Raw genomic sequence first — 13,483 nt, forward strand, 5'->3', positions numbered from 1 at the left:
GTACCTAGGAGTGAAGTTGCTGGGTTATGGCAACTCCATATTGAACCTTTTGAAGAACTTCCAGACCGTCGTCCACACTGGCTGCATCCACTTATATTCCCATCACATCTACACCAGCACGTTTACTTATTTACTTACTTAATTTTTTTTAAGATTATTTATTTATTTTGAGAGAGTGAGCAGGAAGGGGCAGAGAGAGAATCCCAAGCAGGCTCTGCACTATCAGTGTGGAGCCCACGCGGGGCTCGAACCCACGAACCGTGAGATCATGACCTGAGCCGAAGTCGGACGCTCAACCCACTGAGCCACCCAGGCGCCCCTTCCTCTGTGTTTTAAGAGTCGTATCGTTTTATCTCCTACATTCAAATCTTCAGTGTGTTTTAAGTTAATTCTTGTATGTGGTGTGAGGTGAGGGTCCAACTTCATTCCTTTACCTGTGGACGTCCGGGTTTGTCCCAGCACCATAGTTTGAAAAGGTTGTTATTTTCCTGTTGAATGGTCTTGGCCCCCTTGTTGTTTGTTTCTAGACTCCCACTTTTATTCCATTGATCTATATATCCTCGTGTTAGCACCACACCGTTTTGATTACTGGAGCTTTGTAGTAAGTCTTCAAAGTGGGAAGTATGAGTGCTCCAACTTTGTTCTTTGTCAGCATTGTTTTGGTTATTCTGGATTCCTTGGGTTTCCATAAGAATTTTAAGATTGGCTTGACAATTTCTGTGGTGATGTCACCTGGGGTTTTGATTAGGATCCCACTGAATCTGTGGGTCAGTTTGGGGAGTATCTGCTGCCTTGGCGATGTTAGATCTTCTAATCCGTGAACATAGGTATCTTCCCATTTATTTACATCTGTAGTTTCTTTCAACACAGTTTTACAGCTTTCAAAGTGTAAGTTTTTACACTACTTCTGTTGAATTTATTTATTTAAGTATTTTGTGCTTTTTGATGTCGTTGGAAACGAAACTAGTTGCTAATTTCGTTTTCAGATTATTTGTAGCGTACAGAACTGTGTTGGAGTTTTGTCTACTGATCATATAGCCTGCAGACTTGCTGAACTTGTTTATTGGTTTTCATAGTTTTTTGGCCGACTGCTCAGAGTTTTCTGTGTACGAGATCATGTCACCTACAATAGGGATAGTTTCATTTTTTTCCTTTCTAACTACTTTTGCTTTATTTCATTTTTCTTGCCCACTGGGGCTCCGTGAGGGCCCCTTGTGCTGTGTTGACTTCCTTGCCTTTCTCCTGACCTTAGGAGGAAAGCAGCCAGTTTTCTGCTGCTGAGTAGGATGTTACTTGTGGGTTTTTTCACATGCACACTTTTTCAGGTTGAGGAAATTTCCCCCTTTCCTGGTTCACTGAGTGCTTTTATGTGTTGTTTATGTGTTACGGTGTTTTTTGGATGACAGATGCTGGAATTATCTTGACAGAGATTCTGTTTTTTTATCTTTATTTTTTAATGTTTATTTATTTATTTTGAGAGGAGAGCGTGCACGTTGCATGAGCAGGGGAGGGGCGGAGAGAGAATCCCAAGCAGATGCCCCATCATCGGCGCAGAGCCCAACTCGGGGCTCGATCTCACGAACCATGAGATCATGACCCGAGCTGAAATCAAGAGTTGGACGCTTAACCGCAGAGCCACCCAGGCGCCCCAACAAAGAGAGATTTTAAAGAATCACTCCCGTGTTCCATATTCCCGGAAGTAGAAATTCAACACAATTTTGATACAAGTTTTGGCATCAGTTTGAGTTATTCAGTAGAGTCGACCATAGATTTTCTATTTTTTCCTAGTCGGGAACACATGTGCGTGTATCAGTAGCTTCTCTGATTGGTCAAACGGTGTAAAGAGTTTGGGAAATTCCGATTAACTACTTTCCTCATGAGAAAACACATCCAGATCCTGATCATAAAATCCATGCTGGATTTATAAATTAAAGAAAAGACACCAGGTTGTTTTTAATTTTTTCTTTAACCCAAGTTATCAGAGCACTCTCATTTGTTCAAGATTGTGGACATTTGGAGTTTTGCTTGGAAATACTTTTTGAGCTGGTTGTTTTCTCTGCAAAGGGCTCCCTCCTTAAAATGCTAGCTCATTTACGATATTAGAATTTCCTTCTCTTTATATTCTGGGAATTCCAAGAGTATTAGGTTTGTAAAGTTACTTATTACGTATGAGTGCACGAGGACACCGCTCTCCGAGAGACTCTGAGTCACAAACCCCTTCAGAAATTCCAACGTGAGAAAGGTCTGGACACAGCCTGCGCCACCGGCCACGGGTCAGAAGTGAACATGGAGAGCGGCTCACCTTGCCTCGTCTGATGAGAGAGAGGATTTCCTTTGCAGCGGATGTGAGCTCTTCCCTTGACTGATGAACAAACACGACTGACGGCACAGGCGAGACCCCTCACCTGCCCCTCAGAGTCTCCCCGTGGTCACACTGGAAAGCCGGCCGTCGGCCCGCTCGCTGGCTCCCGGCTCCGGTGGTGCCCCAGTCAGGGTGGTGGAGGCCAGCCGGGGCCCCGGCGACTGCTCCTTCCCGGTCCTTGCCACGGAGAAGGGACATGGCCCGGACCACACGTTACCCGGGATACGGGTGGGCTGACGGATTAGGCCACCTGCCGGGGACGGAATAGTCTTGGGGCGGGGGGGATAAACCGTCAAACAGAAGAAGACGGTCAGCGGAGGCCGGGGTCTGCCTGCCCCCCGGGCTCACTCGACGGGAGGCTTGCGGGCCAGCCCGCGGGATGTCCGTCGGCGCATAGTGTTTTCAGTTATGCCCCAGACCCGCGTACACATGCAAGGTGAGCGTGGTCGCAGATGTGCTGAGCTCACGGAGGAGGAGATGGCGGGTTGGAAGGTGGCCGTGAGGGCGCCCGAGGAGCCGCGCACACCGAGGCCCGAAGGGGAACGGGTGGTCTCCCGGACCTGCCAGGCCAGACCCGCGGCTGGCTCGTGTCCTGCAGAGCAAAACCCCGCACCTCTGGGGCTGTCTTTTCCAGTGGAGAGAAAGTTTGCATCTTTCCTGGACGAAAACGAGCACGTTTACGTGTAACTTGGCAGAGCCTGGGTAGAAAGGGAGTCGGAGGGCGTCCTCCCGGACGGTGGTCGTCCTGGGACGAACTTGTGGCGGCCCGGCGGCCCTGCCTCCCTGTGATGGTCATTTCCAGGTGTTTGATAATTCTCTGAACGGCGTCCCGTCCCCTGGGGTTCACGATTGTGTATCTCCCGAGCTTGCTTCCCTCCCAGCCTGCCCGCCTGCCGTCAGCCTCTCGGCCCTTCTCTGAGCTGGTGCTTTTGGGGCATCTGGGCTGGGGGTGACCAGCATGGCCCGTCCGCCCACCGCTCCCTGACCTGCCTCTCTTGGCTCCTTCCTCTGCCGTCTTCCCTCTACCTCCAGCTTCTCCCGCAGGCTCGATTGATTCCCAGCTGACCCCCAGTGGCCAGGTCCCCCCAGTGAGAAGGGCAGGCCCTGCGGCTGGACTTGAGGAGCCTGGTGTTCTGCGGGGCCGGGGGGGAAACATCTTCGTGGGACAGGTGCCAGGTTCGGGGCCTGCTGTCTGTCCGAGTGGCTACTGGCAGCCTGGGGTTCAGTCCCGTGTGCCTGGGGCAGCGGGAGCCCTGACCTCACCCCACTGTGCCCCGGTCAGGCCGTAGGAGGCCACCTGGCATCTGGCAGGACGTGAGCTGGTGGCCGCGGGCTCCCTGACCTCCGTGGGATTCCAGGGCAACTGGGGGCCAGGCCTGGGGAGGGCCTGCCACTGCCCCCCTCCCCCAGCCCCTGGGGGAAGGGTCTCCTTCAGCCTAGAAGGTAGTGGTACCACTGGGCCTTGTCCCTACTCTGAGACAGTCCAAGATGAATAGTGTGATCCCGGGCCAGGAGATCTGGGGACACCACACACACACACACACACACACACACACCCCTCTCTCTCCACCTCCTCTGCTCCCTGCCACCTGTGCAGACCCCCCACCCACAGGCTCCCAGGAGGCCGTGTGGGGTCTGGGAGGGCTTGGGGCGAGCAGGCAGTGCGGGGGGTTCTGGTGAAGGCGCCGCCAGCTGGATGCCCGCATAGCCGCTACCTGGCAGGTGGGAATGAGCCGGGGAGGGCTGGGGCCCTGGGCTCCCAAGGGGTGGTGAGCATGTGCCCCGGGGCACTGAGGGTCTTCAGAGAATGTGGTGCCCACCAGCTGCGTCTCTGACGGGCACGTGGCTTTGTCCTCTGTCTCAACCCCCACCCCTGAGGTGTGGGGGGGCCAGCCCGTCCGGAGGGGGGAGGGGTCCCACCCTCCCGGTGTGAGCACTGCACCCCGCCGTTCCCGGCCGCGCTGGCTGGTCCTGTCCGTGCCCCACAGATTCCACAAGGTCTGGGGCTCTGCGGCCCCTACCCCCCCGCTTGCCACGGGAGCCACGTGAGAAAGCGGGAAGGGGGGCCAGCCCGGTGCCCCCACCTGTGGCACAGGGGAGCCGCCTCTGGAACCCACCGTCCTGGCAGTAATCCTCATTCCCAGGCTGTAAAGTCGGGCGTTCGTATTTACGATCTTTATTTTTCATATCAGTAATTACCTTTTATGGCCCCGGCTGTATGCCGCGGCCTGTGCCTCTGATCGCGGGCCAAGCACGGACCTGCCCCCTCCTGCTCCCCACACCTTCGCGCGGCAGGATGCCTCCGCCTTGCACAAGGGCTTGGGGAGATCTGGGTTTGTGGTTAAGATTCTCACATTGGAGCACGAGGACAATTATGTGTAGCTTTTATTCGGCCCCCAGGATTCTTACTGCATTATCCGTATTTCCTTTAATTTGTGGGATTTCTAGTAAATGGGCTTAAAAATAGGTCTGGGCGTGATGCCAGGCAGATGCGGGCAGCAGGCATCTCTGTGTCTCCTTGTCTAAAGGCAGAGTGGGGCAACCCCCGTGTCACTTGGGCCCCAGCCTCCTGCATGTCCCCTGAGGCAGTCCCACTGCCACCGCCCCCCCGGGAAGGGCGGGGCCGGGCCAGCCCAGGTGCCCTGACTCCTGGACAGGAAGTGGGGCTTGTGTTTGGGGCTGCCGGGAAGGCAGGGCCAGGGGCATTTGGGGACTCTCTGAGGGGAAGGAGACGGGCAGATGCTGTGGGGCTCTGGTGCAGGGGCAGCGGGCGGGCTCCTGGCTGTTGGCATGTGCACCCCCGGGCTCACCAGGTGGCAGCCCCCAGGTGCCCCGAGACCTGGGCCCATGCCCACCTCCTGGAGCCCCGGAGGCCCCCGTGGTGCCCGTCTGTGAGGGCTGGTACTGTATTGGGCTCTAAGTGGCTGGCGTGGCCTCCGTCCCCCAGACCCTTCTGTTCTGCAGGTCCCGATGCCCCGTGTCCCTGCAGACAGGGGGACTGGCCCCAGAGCGTGGTGCCGGAGCCCCCTCTGTCCTGCTTGTGTGGGGCTGGAACACCCTCGGGACTCAAGAGGACCCACTGACCTGTCCTCTTGGCCCCCTCGGTGCTTGGCACCCCGTCCCCAACTCCATTCCAGAGTGGAGGTGGGGGGACATCCGTCTGTTCCCGCACTACTGTGTGAGCCGAGCCCGCGGGAGGGCCAGAGTGTCCAGGGGGTTGAACGTGGAGACAGGGAAGTAGAGATGCTCGCCCATGGGGTCAACCCTCACGGCCAGGGGGAGCGGCACTTGCTGAGGTGGGCAGTGGGAAGGAGGCCGCGAGTTGGGAGCCCTTAGGGGAGAAGGTGAGGCTGGCTGGCTGGCCCTGGGCGGGGGGGGCGGGGGGGGGGCGGGGAGGTGTTGCTGAGGCTCCTCAGGCATCCACCCCGCCCCACACTGGCTCTGGCTTCAGGGCCAGCAAGTGCGAGGTTGGCCAGGGTCTCTGGGCCAGGGGGGCCACCGCCACCAGCCGCCGCCTTGCCCTGAGCTCCGAGGTGGGGGCTGCTACGTCGTGGCCCCGTCTCCGTGTAATTGGACCCCCCCTCCGGCAGCTGATTGAGTATTTCTGTGTCTGTCTGATTTACATTAGGTTTTTAAGCATAATTAGAAATGCAGGGGAGCTTTGTGTCTTACCTCGACTATGTCTTACCTCGACTATTTATGGCACGATATGCAGATGAGAAAGGCTATGAATATTAAGGACGGGGGTGTGTGGCACAGCCGCTGTGGATGAGGAGCCGGTGACCGGCCCAGGGCAGCGCCCCCCGGCGCCGGGACCCCCGCCCGTCCCCCAGGTGCTCCGGGACCCCCACAGGCCTGTGGGAAGGGGAGGGTGCCCAGCGGGCTGAGGAGGGGATCCGGCTCCACGGGGCCCGGCCCGCTCGGTCTGGGCAGCCCCCGGTGCCCCCGAGCCCCGCCCTCCAGCCGGGGGTGCAAGGGGGGACCTCCCGCCAGCCGATAAGGGGGAGGAGGCCCGTCTGCCAGCGAGTGGAGCTGGCTTTTTAAGTTATTAAACTATGCCCGAGGGAGACACTCTTCAAGCTTACGTTATTTAAATTACAAATACGGTGAGGGAGATTGTCGGCTCTGTTCAGAACACTGCTTCATTCTTTGGGAGCCTTCTGGAACCGTTTTGTGGCTCGAGAGCGGACCTGCTGGGTCCACGGGCTCCTGGCGGGGCGGCGGGCCAGTCCCTGCTCCTTCATGCCGTGTGGCCGTGTGGCGTTCGTGCCGTGTCTGTTTGGCACCCCCACCCCCCCAGCCCCATACCCACAGTAAAGTCAGAGTATTTGAGAGTGAAGGGTGGGGGGGGCTGGGGTATCGAGGAGCCCCTCGGACGTGGGCCCGGCTCGGCCACACGGACCACCAGACCGGACCCTTGTCGGAGCCGTGCCGTGGGACACGTGCTGAGATGTGGGACCGCTGCCCCGTCTGGCCGGGTGTCTGCCCAGTCCGTGCCCAGCTCCGTGGCCCTGCAGCAGCAGCGGCTCCGATGGCCGTTGGTGGCCTGCCTGGTGCCGTGGGTCCTGTGTGCGTTGAGCCTCTCTGAGGACCAGCCCCGGGTGTGTGGCACCCTCCTTGGGGCGGCGAGGGGGAAGGACTGATAAGCACACGTTTGAATTTGCAGATTCTGGCAGGCTGCCTTTTTCTGTTTGGGGGAAGGAAAAAAAAGCTTCCAGGCAAACGCTTGTTGTGAAGTTGAAGCCAGTTGAAGCCAGCTGTGGTGCCCGATGCCGGCCCAGGCTGCGGTCGGGGGTGGAGGCTGCTGGGTGCCGGGGGGGGGGGGGGGGGGGGGGGGGGGGTTGGGCACGGTGAGCCAGGGCGGGAAGTGCGTGCCCTTTCCCCTGTGCGAGCCCCGGTCCTCGAGGGGTGACTGGCCCTTCCATTAGCAGCGAGGCCCCGAGGCCCCAACTGGCGGGTGCCTCACCCAGCCCCTGGGGACCTGGCACGCCCAGCTGGCGGCGTGCTGTGCCGGCAACCGACACCTCGACCCTTGAAGGGTCGCCCTCCCCGGCGAGGCCAGAGGTGCTCGGCACAGCCAGAGCACTGACCGGGCGTGGGGTGTAAGTGAGCCTCCGCTCCCGCAGGCCGGTAACCGGAGCCTGCGCTGTAATTGGAAAGCTCCCTCCCCGCCCTCCCTTAACAGCCTGGACGCACACAGCAGGCGCGGCCCTGGTGCCCCCCGCGCTCACGTGTGCGCGCTGACTCACGGGCTAACTTGCCTGCCTCCCGGTGAGGCACTGTCCTGGGGCTGCAGCCTGCCCCGCCCCCGCCAAACTCGGAGCACCTTGACTTTCAGGAGGCGTCCCCGTTGCTGAGCTGGCTCTCCCCGGACGGCAGGGCTTGCGCGGCGGCCGAGGGGCTGCCCCGGGGACGGGCCTGGTGCTCGCTCGGGGCAGGGGAAGCAGGGAGGCAGAAGGGGCTCCTTTGTTTCCTGGGGCACCTGCCTCCCTGCCTCCCTGCCACGGGCGTATTTGATAGCTGTGCGTTTGCCGAGGCCCAGACCTCTTATTAGATTGGAAGAATTAAATCCTGCCCTATGATCTTATTTAATTTCATTTATCATTTATCTCGCCTCTCCTTCCTGGGCTGGTGGTGACCCTACAGAAGGTAGACGCTGCATTGTCCCACCTCAGGAAGCTCCTCGGGATCTGGGGGGCGGGGGGGGGGTGGCTTCTGACAAGGACCCCCAGACCTTGCAGCCGTATCTGCGTGGGGTCCTGGGGAGGAGGCACCCCTGCTTGGAATGCCCATCCTTCTCTGGTCCTCTGGGCCCCCAAGAGAAGTCCTCGGCGTGTTCCCAGTACCTGTTGGAGCCCCTGCCTCCCCAGGTGCACCTAGAGCCCTGCGTGGCTGGCCTTGGCCTGGCTGCAGCCGAGAACCTGTGCCCCGTCCGCATCCTGCCCAGGCCCTGGGGCGCACACCCTGCGGCCAGTCCCTCGGTGCCTGTGTGGGCACCTGTTTGTGGCTCCTGGGGCCAGTACCCTCACCCCCTTATCGTTGGGCTCCTTCCCTGTGCACCTGCTGGCCGCGCTGCCCGTGGGGGGCCTGGAGGAGCTCTGGGTGACCACCCGTGACCCTGGGTCCTAGATCCTGGCTCTCCCCGAAGGAGGGTCTGCGGTAAAGAGACACCCCCCCCCCCCCGCTACCCACGTTTTCTCATTCTGGGGGGAGGTCGGGGAGTCTGAATGGGGTGGGGGCCCCCGAGGCTGGCACAGCTGGACTCTGGCTTTGGGATTTCCCAAAGCGGGTTCCGTCCTGAAGGTCGTTAGGAGGGGCGGGGTTCCGTGGTGCAGTGGCTTTGAGGATGGCCAGAGTGAGCACAGTTAGAAATTTCTGCCGTTCCTTCTGGCTCTTCAGAACCTTCAGTAATAGGCCAGCGGGCATGGCGAGTCTCGTTGTGGCGGGGGAAACCGAGGCGTGGAAGGGGAAAGGCGGTCTTGGTGGGGCTGGTGCCCGCTGCCCTCGGCCCACTCGGGTCCCGGCCCCTCCTCTCTGGCCACCGCACAGGGTCGGCCCTTGACCTGCCCCGCTTTGACGGGTCTAGGCACGTAAACCAAGCCTTTATCTGGTTCTTTTCTCCTAACGTTCAGCTTTGTTCTTGTCCCGGCCAAGGCTTCTAAGAAAGCAATCTAAAACCAGCTCTTGCAGGGCTGTCCTGGGCTGGGCCGTGGGACGGCAGCCTGGCCTGTGCAGGTAGCCTGAGGACACACGTCCCCGGGACCCGATGGCCTCATCACCTTCCAGAGGAGGAATGGTCCCCTCTCCGGGCCAGCAGTCTGGCCCCCGGCCCTGGGGCGCAGGTGTGGGTGGGGATGGGCTGGGGGCTGACGGAGGCCCCACCTGGACCACCGCCTCCTGTCCCAGTCACCGCAGGTAACGGCATTGTGACGCAGGTTACTGGGGCATAGAGCATGCCACGTTCACCGTTCGCCTCGACCCTGTAGTGACCGTCAAAGCGTAAACCTGACCCCCAGGGGACAGATGAGCGTCCCAGAGGTGGTGCATTTGCTTGAGGCCACAGGACACGGATAGGAGAGCAGCAGGGCCGGGCTTGTGGGAGGCGGGGGGAGGGCATTGCCCGGTGGGACCCAGGATTGCAGCCCTGCTGACCAGCCAGGACCTGATGCTTGGAGGGACAGGCTCCGAGGGCCTCTTGGTGTCCCTGCCCTCAGTTTGGGACCTGGCCACTGGCTGGCCCAGCCCCAGGCACTGGGGCCCTCTGGGCACCGATGCACAGTGTACCTTTGCTGGCCAGGCTGACTCACCCCTCTCACGGCCCTAGAGCCCTCATCTGGCTCAGGGGACCCCATCTTGCTCTCCAGGAGACTCCTGGCAGTGGGTGCTGTGGGTCTGTGAAGGGGCCATTTGGAGGGCCCCTCTCTCTGTGGTGTATTGCTGGCCAGCACAGCCCCACTCTCGTGGCCCTCCCTGGCGTGCCCAGCATTGGGCTAAATGTCCACCAGGCAGTGGGCAGACCCCCCCCCCCCGCTCCCCCCCCGCCCGCCCCGCCCTTGCTCAGGTCAAGAGACACCCTTGGCAGGCTTCTCTGAGGAGGTGACAACAGGTCTGTTCCAGGCAGGGCCGGGATGCAGCACAGCCAGCGATGGGGGCGGGGGGATTGCTCCCGCAGAACCGGTGGAGGCCGCGTATGCTGGGCCCTGGGGCCCAAGGCCAGCACCCAGGCCAGGAGTGGCCCTGCCCTGCCCCCCCATCACGGGTTCTGCCATGCTTTGGCCTCTGGGGGGCCCTCTGTTTCCCCATGTCGGCTCTGCCTGTGCCCCGGTCTGCTTTCTTTTGTGGCCGGGTGGCACGTGGGGGGTTGTGCCCCCAGCCCCCTCATCTTGGGGCCAGTGGGCTCCTCCTAGGCCCCAAGACAAGGAGGCTGCCAGGACAGCACAGTCCAGTCGGGAGGCCTGACATGGCTCCTGGCGGGGGCGACCCTGGGTCTGTCCTTCTGGGTCTGGATGCCGGCGAGGCTGTCCCACCGCCCCCCGGGGTTGTGCGGACACAGGCGTCCGCGTGGACCCCCGGGCAGCTTCCCCAGGGCAGCGGGGGCCAGGCTATGCGGAGCACGAGACCCTTGCCCTGAGGCCTGTCTGCTGTTGACCGGGCCCCCCGCGCACCCCGCCCTCCCCTGGACTTGCTGCTTCGACACCCTCCAGGTAGAGGAGAGCGAGGGCCCAGGGTCCGGACTGGCTCCATCGCCAGGGGGACGAGGGCCAAGTCCCCCGTCGGAGCAGCGAGTGGGGACCATTTCTGCCGACGCTCCAAGCTCAGCGCTCACGTGGCCGCCACACCGAGTCGCCATGCGTCCCACGGAGGAGCCCGGCAGCCACTGCTGCTGGGAGGCCTCCCCACACCTGTATTTCTTCCTGTGCCGTTCCTCCCGCAGCGTTTTATCTGCTGTGGGAAGCTGAGCCCGCCGCATGCGAGCGCGGACGCGCCAGATGGCCCTTTCTCTCCCTCCGGACGCGCCGCTGCCGTGGAGGGGGCGGTGGGAGGGCCGCTGCCTGTGCCCCGGCCCCTCCCGCTCCGGCCGCCAGGGTCCAGGGTTAGGTTCTCGGTGGTGGCAGCCGCGCCGTCACCCGTCTCGACCGTCTTCCTTTTTGCAGGCTGTGTGTGTTCTTCCCAGGGCCGCGGTTGGGGGCGAGAGGGGAGACCGAGGCAGGGCGGGCCAGTGGTTTGGCACAGGCGGGGGTGTGGGCCTGGAACAGGACGGGCCCTGTGCACAGCACAGCCTCCCCTCCCAAGGGAGGCCCAGGGGAGGAGCCCAGCCTCCTTCACACGGGCACCCTTGCAGGTGGTGGCTTTGCTGCCCGGCTGCTGGGAGGGGCCCCCCTCGGCCTGGCCCAGCTGCACTCACAGAGTTGTTGTTCTTGAAAAGACCCGCGTGGGGGCTTGGGGGACAGGGTGACTTTCCTGGGTGAGTGGGATGGGGTGTAGGGCTGCACAAGCGGGCCCTGCTGCTTCCGGACCCCAGGGAGAAGTAGGGAGGCGAGCAGGGGCCACTGAGGAGCCCTGTGGGGGCACTGGGGGGGGCTGGGCCTCGTCCTCGCCCCCCCTTCCCTGTCTCTGGGCCTCTTCTCCCACCTGTGCTTTCCTTCCTGCCTCCTGTTCTCATCACCTGCCCCTCTTTCCTCCCGGGCTCCCCACCTTCACCCTCCGCCCTGCCTGTGCCACCCCGTCGCCCCCCTTCCTCCTTGCCTCCCTGCCCTCTACGCCCCCCTGTGCCCCCACACCCTCATCCTCCTGTCCCCGGCTCCCTGCCCCCTCGTCCCCCACCCCCTCTCCCCTGTCCCTTTATCCCCCCTGCTCCCTCATCCCCCACCGCCTGACCCCCCGGCCCCCATGACCCCAGCCCTCCACCCCCCTCATCCCCCACCCCCCATCCCTTTATCTCTCTACCCCTTTGTCCCCCACCCCTTTGCCCCCCCCCCTTGGCCCCCACCCTCCCTCCCTGGCAGAGTTGGTGGCTGTGCCAGCCCTGCAGACTGTTTGGAATACTTTAAATGCTTTGACACTCGGGCTGTGCTGGATGGCAGGACGGCAGTTTACTGGGTAATTCACATGCAGAGCCGCACCATAAATCTCGGCGCTCGGTTGCCGCGGCACCACGGAGCGTTTCTCCGCGTACAGTACAGTATTTCTGCCATCTTTGTTTGCATTGTGGTGAGTCATCAAAGTCTGTCTTGTACCAACACCCAGAGCCGTGCATTCCTCTGGCACCAACACTCCACTGTTTTTAAAGCCGGGGCTGGAGCTGGCATTTACTTGGGCTCCCAAGTCAAAGGCCGCTATTCATTCCCGAGAGCTGCCTGAATGTCCGTCTGCATCCGGCCTCTTCATTTAGATGCTGTGCGCTGCCCCGGAGAGCCGGGCTGGGTACAGCTGAGCTGCGGCCGCCGAGCCCAGCGCCGAGACTCTCTGCCCTGCTCCTCCTCCTCCTCCTCCTCCTCCTCCTCCTCCTCCTCCTCCTCCTCCTCTCCCGGCTCCTCGCGCCCTCCCCACCCCAAGGGCTCCCGCTCTGTTTGCTGCATTCCCGGAGCAGCTGGCGAGCCTGCCCCTGCCAGGCGGAGCGGGCACTGCCGGGCCACCGGCGGCAGCCGCCAAAGGTAGGTCTCCCCCGCGGGCCGGTGCCACGGCCCGGCCGGCAACTTCTCCGCAGCGGGGGCACTGCGGGCCCTCCCCCCGCGGCCACCCATCTGCCCAACTCCTGTCGCCGGGGTCCGGGCGCTCCGCCCTCCCTCCGCCCTCCCTCCTCCGGCCGCCCGGCGCCTCTGCGGCCGCCTGCACTTTCCTCCCTCGGGACAGAGCGGCCCTTTGTGCGGGCGCCGCTGTGCAGAGTTGGGCCGGCGCCTTCTCCACCCGTCCGTGCCCGGCTTCTCCGAATCTTCTCTGAATCGGGCGTCAGATCAACCTCGCTGGAGCCCCGGCCCCGGCCCCTGGGGCGCCCGAGGAGGCAGTGGCATCCCAAGCCCTTGCCGGTCCCTCCCCCCCTACTCCTCCCGACTCCCCCCCTGACCCCTTTAGTCACCTGGGCTGGGGCCGAGCCAGCGGGGATTGGCCGGCACGGGGAGCTGGGGGACCAGGAGGGCAGGCAGGTGGGGTTGCGACAGACTCCCGACCGCTGGTCCAGCCGGGTCCCTGACGGGCGCTGGCGACCTGGGGAGCCGGCCCGGGGGAGGGGCGGGGGTGGCCAGCCACTGACTTCTGGCCTCAGCTCACTCCCCTGGGCGCCCCCACCCCCACCCCTTGCCCGCCTCTGCAGGGGGACGAGGGTCCAGCATCTCAGCCAGTGGGGTGGGACTCCCCCCTTGTGGGCCCTCCGTGTGGCTGCTCTGAGGGAAAAGAGGAAAAACAAACCAGAAACCAAGAGCCTCCGAGAGACCCCCTGCGAGACCCCCCTCGCTCTGGGCTCCAGCCCCTCCGAGGGGCAGGGCTGTGAGGGGCTCCTTTGCTGCTAACTTTTTCTCGGGGAGAAGAGTTTGCAGACGCAGCCTGCCGCCCTCACCCCTCCCAGCCGCCCTCACCCCTCCCAGCCGCCGCGGGTGGCAGTGCCCTGCTCCGTGTTCTGTCCTC

General features: G+C 62.4%; 1 protein-coding gene across 5 annotated transcripts in view; it reads left to right on the top strand.

Moving 5' to 3' along the window:
* NACC2 (NACC family member 2) overlaps positions 1-13,483 on the top strand; it is a 70,782-nt gene that overhangs the window by 24,294 nt on the left and 33,005 nt on the right. Inside the window, exon 1 of one of the 5 annotated variants that reach the window (XM_019435955.2) lies at positions 11,863-12,516. The exons of the other annotated variants lie outside the window; for them this stretch is intronic. The gene's annotated coding sequence lies outside the window, so the exon portion shown is untranslated. Of the gene's footprint in view, positions 1-11,862; positions 12,517-13,483 lie in introns of those variants that run through there. 5 annotated transcript variants of the gene reach the window in all.

The sequence above is a fragment of the Panthera pardus genome, unplaced genomic scaffold, assembly GCF_024362965.1.
Source record: "Panthera pardus isolate Hobbes unplaced genomic scaffold, ASM2436296v1 HiC_scaffold_20, whole genome shotgun sequence".
Lineage (NCBI taxonomy): Eukaryota > Metazoa > Chordata > Mammalia > Carnivora > Felidae > Panthera > Panthera pardus.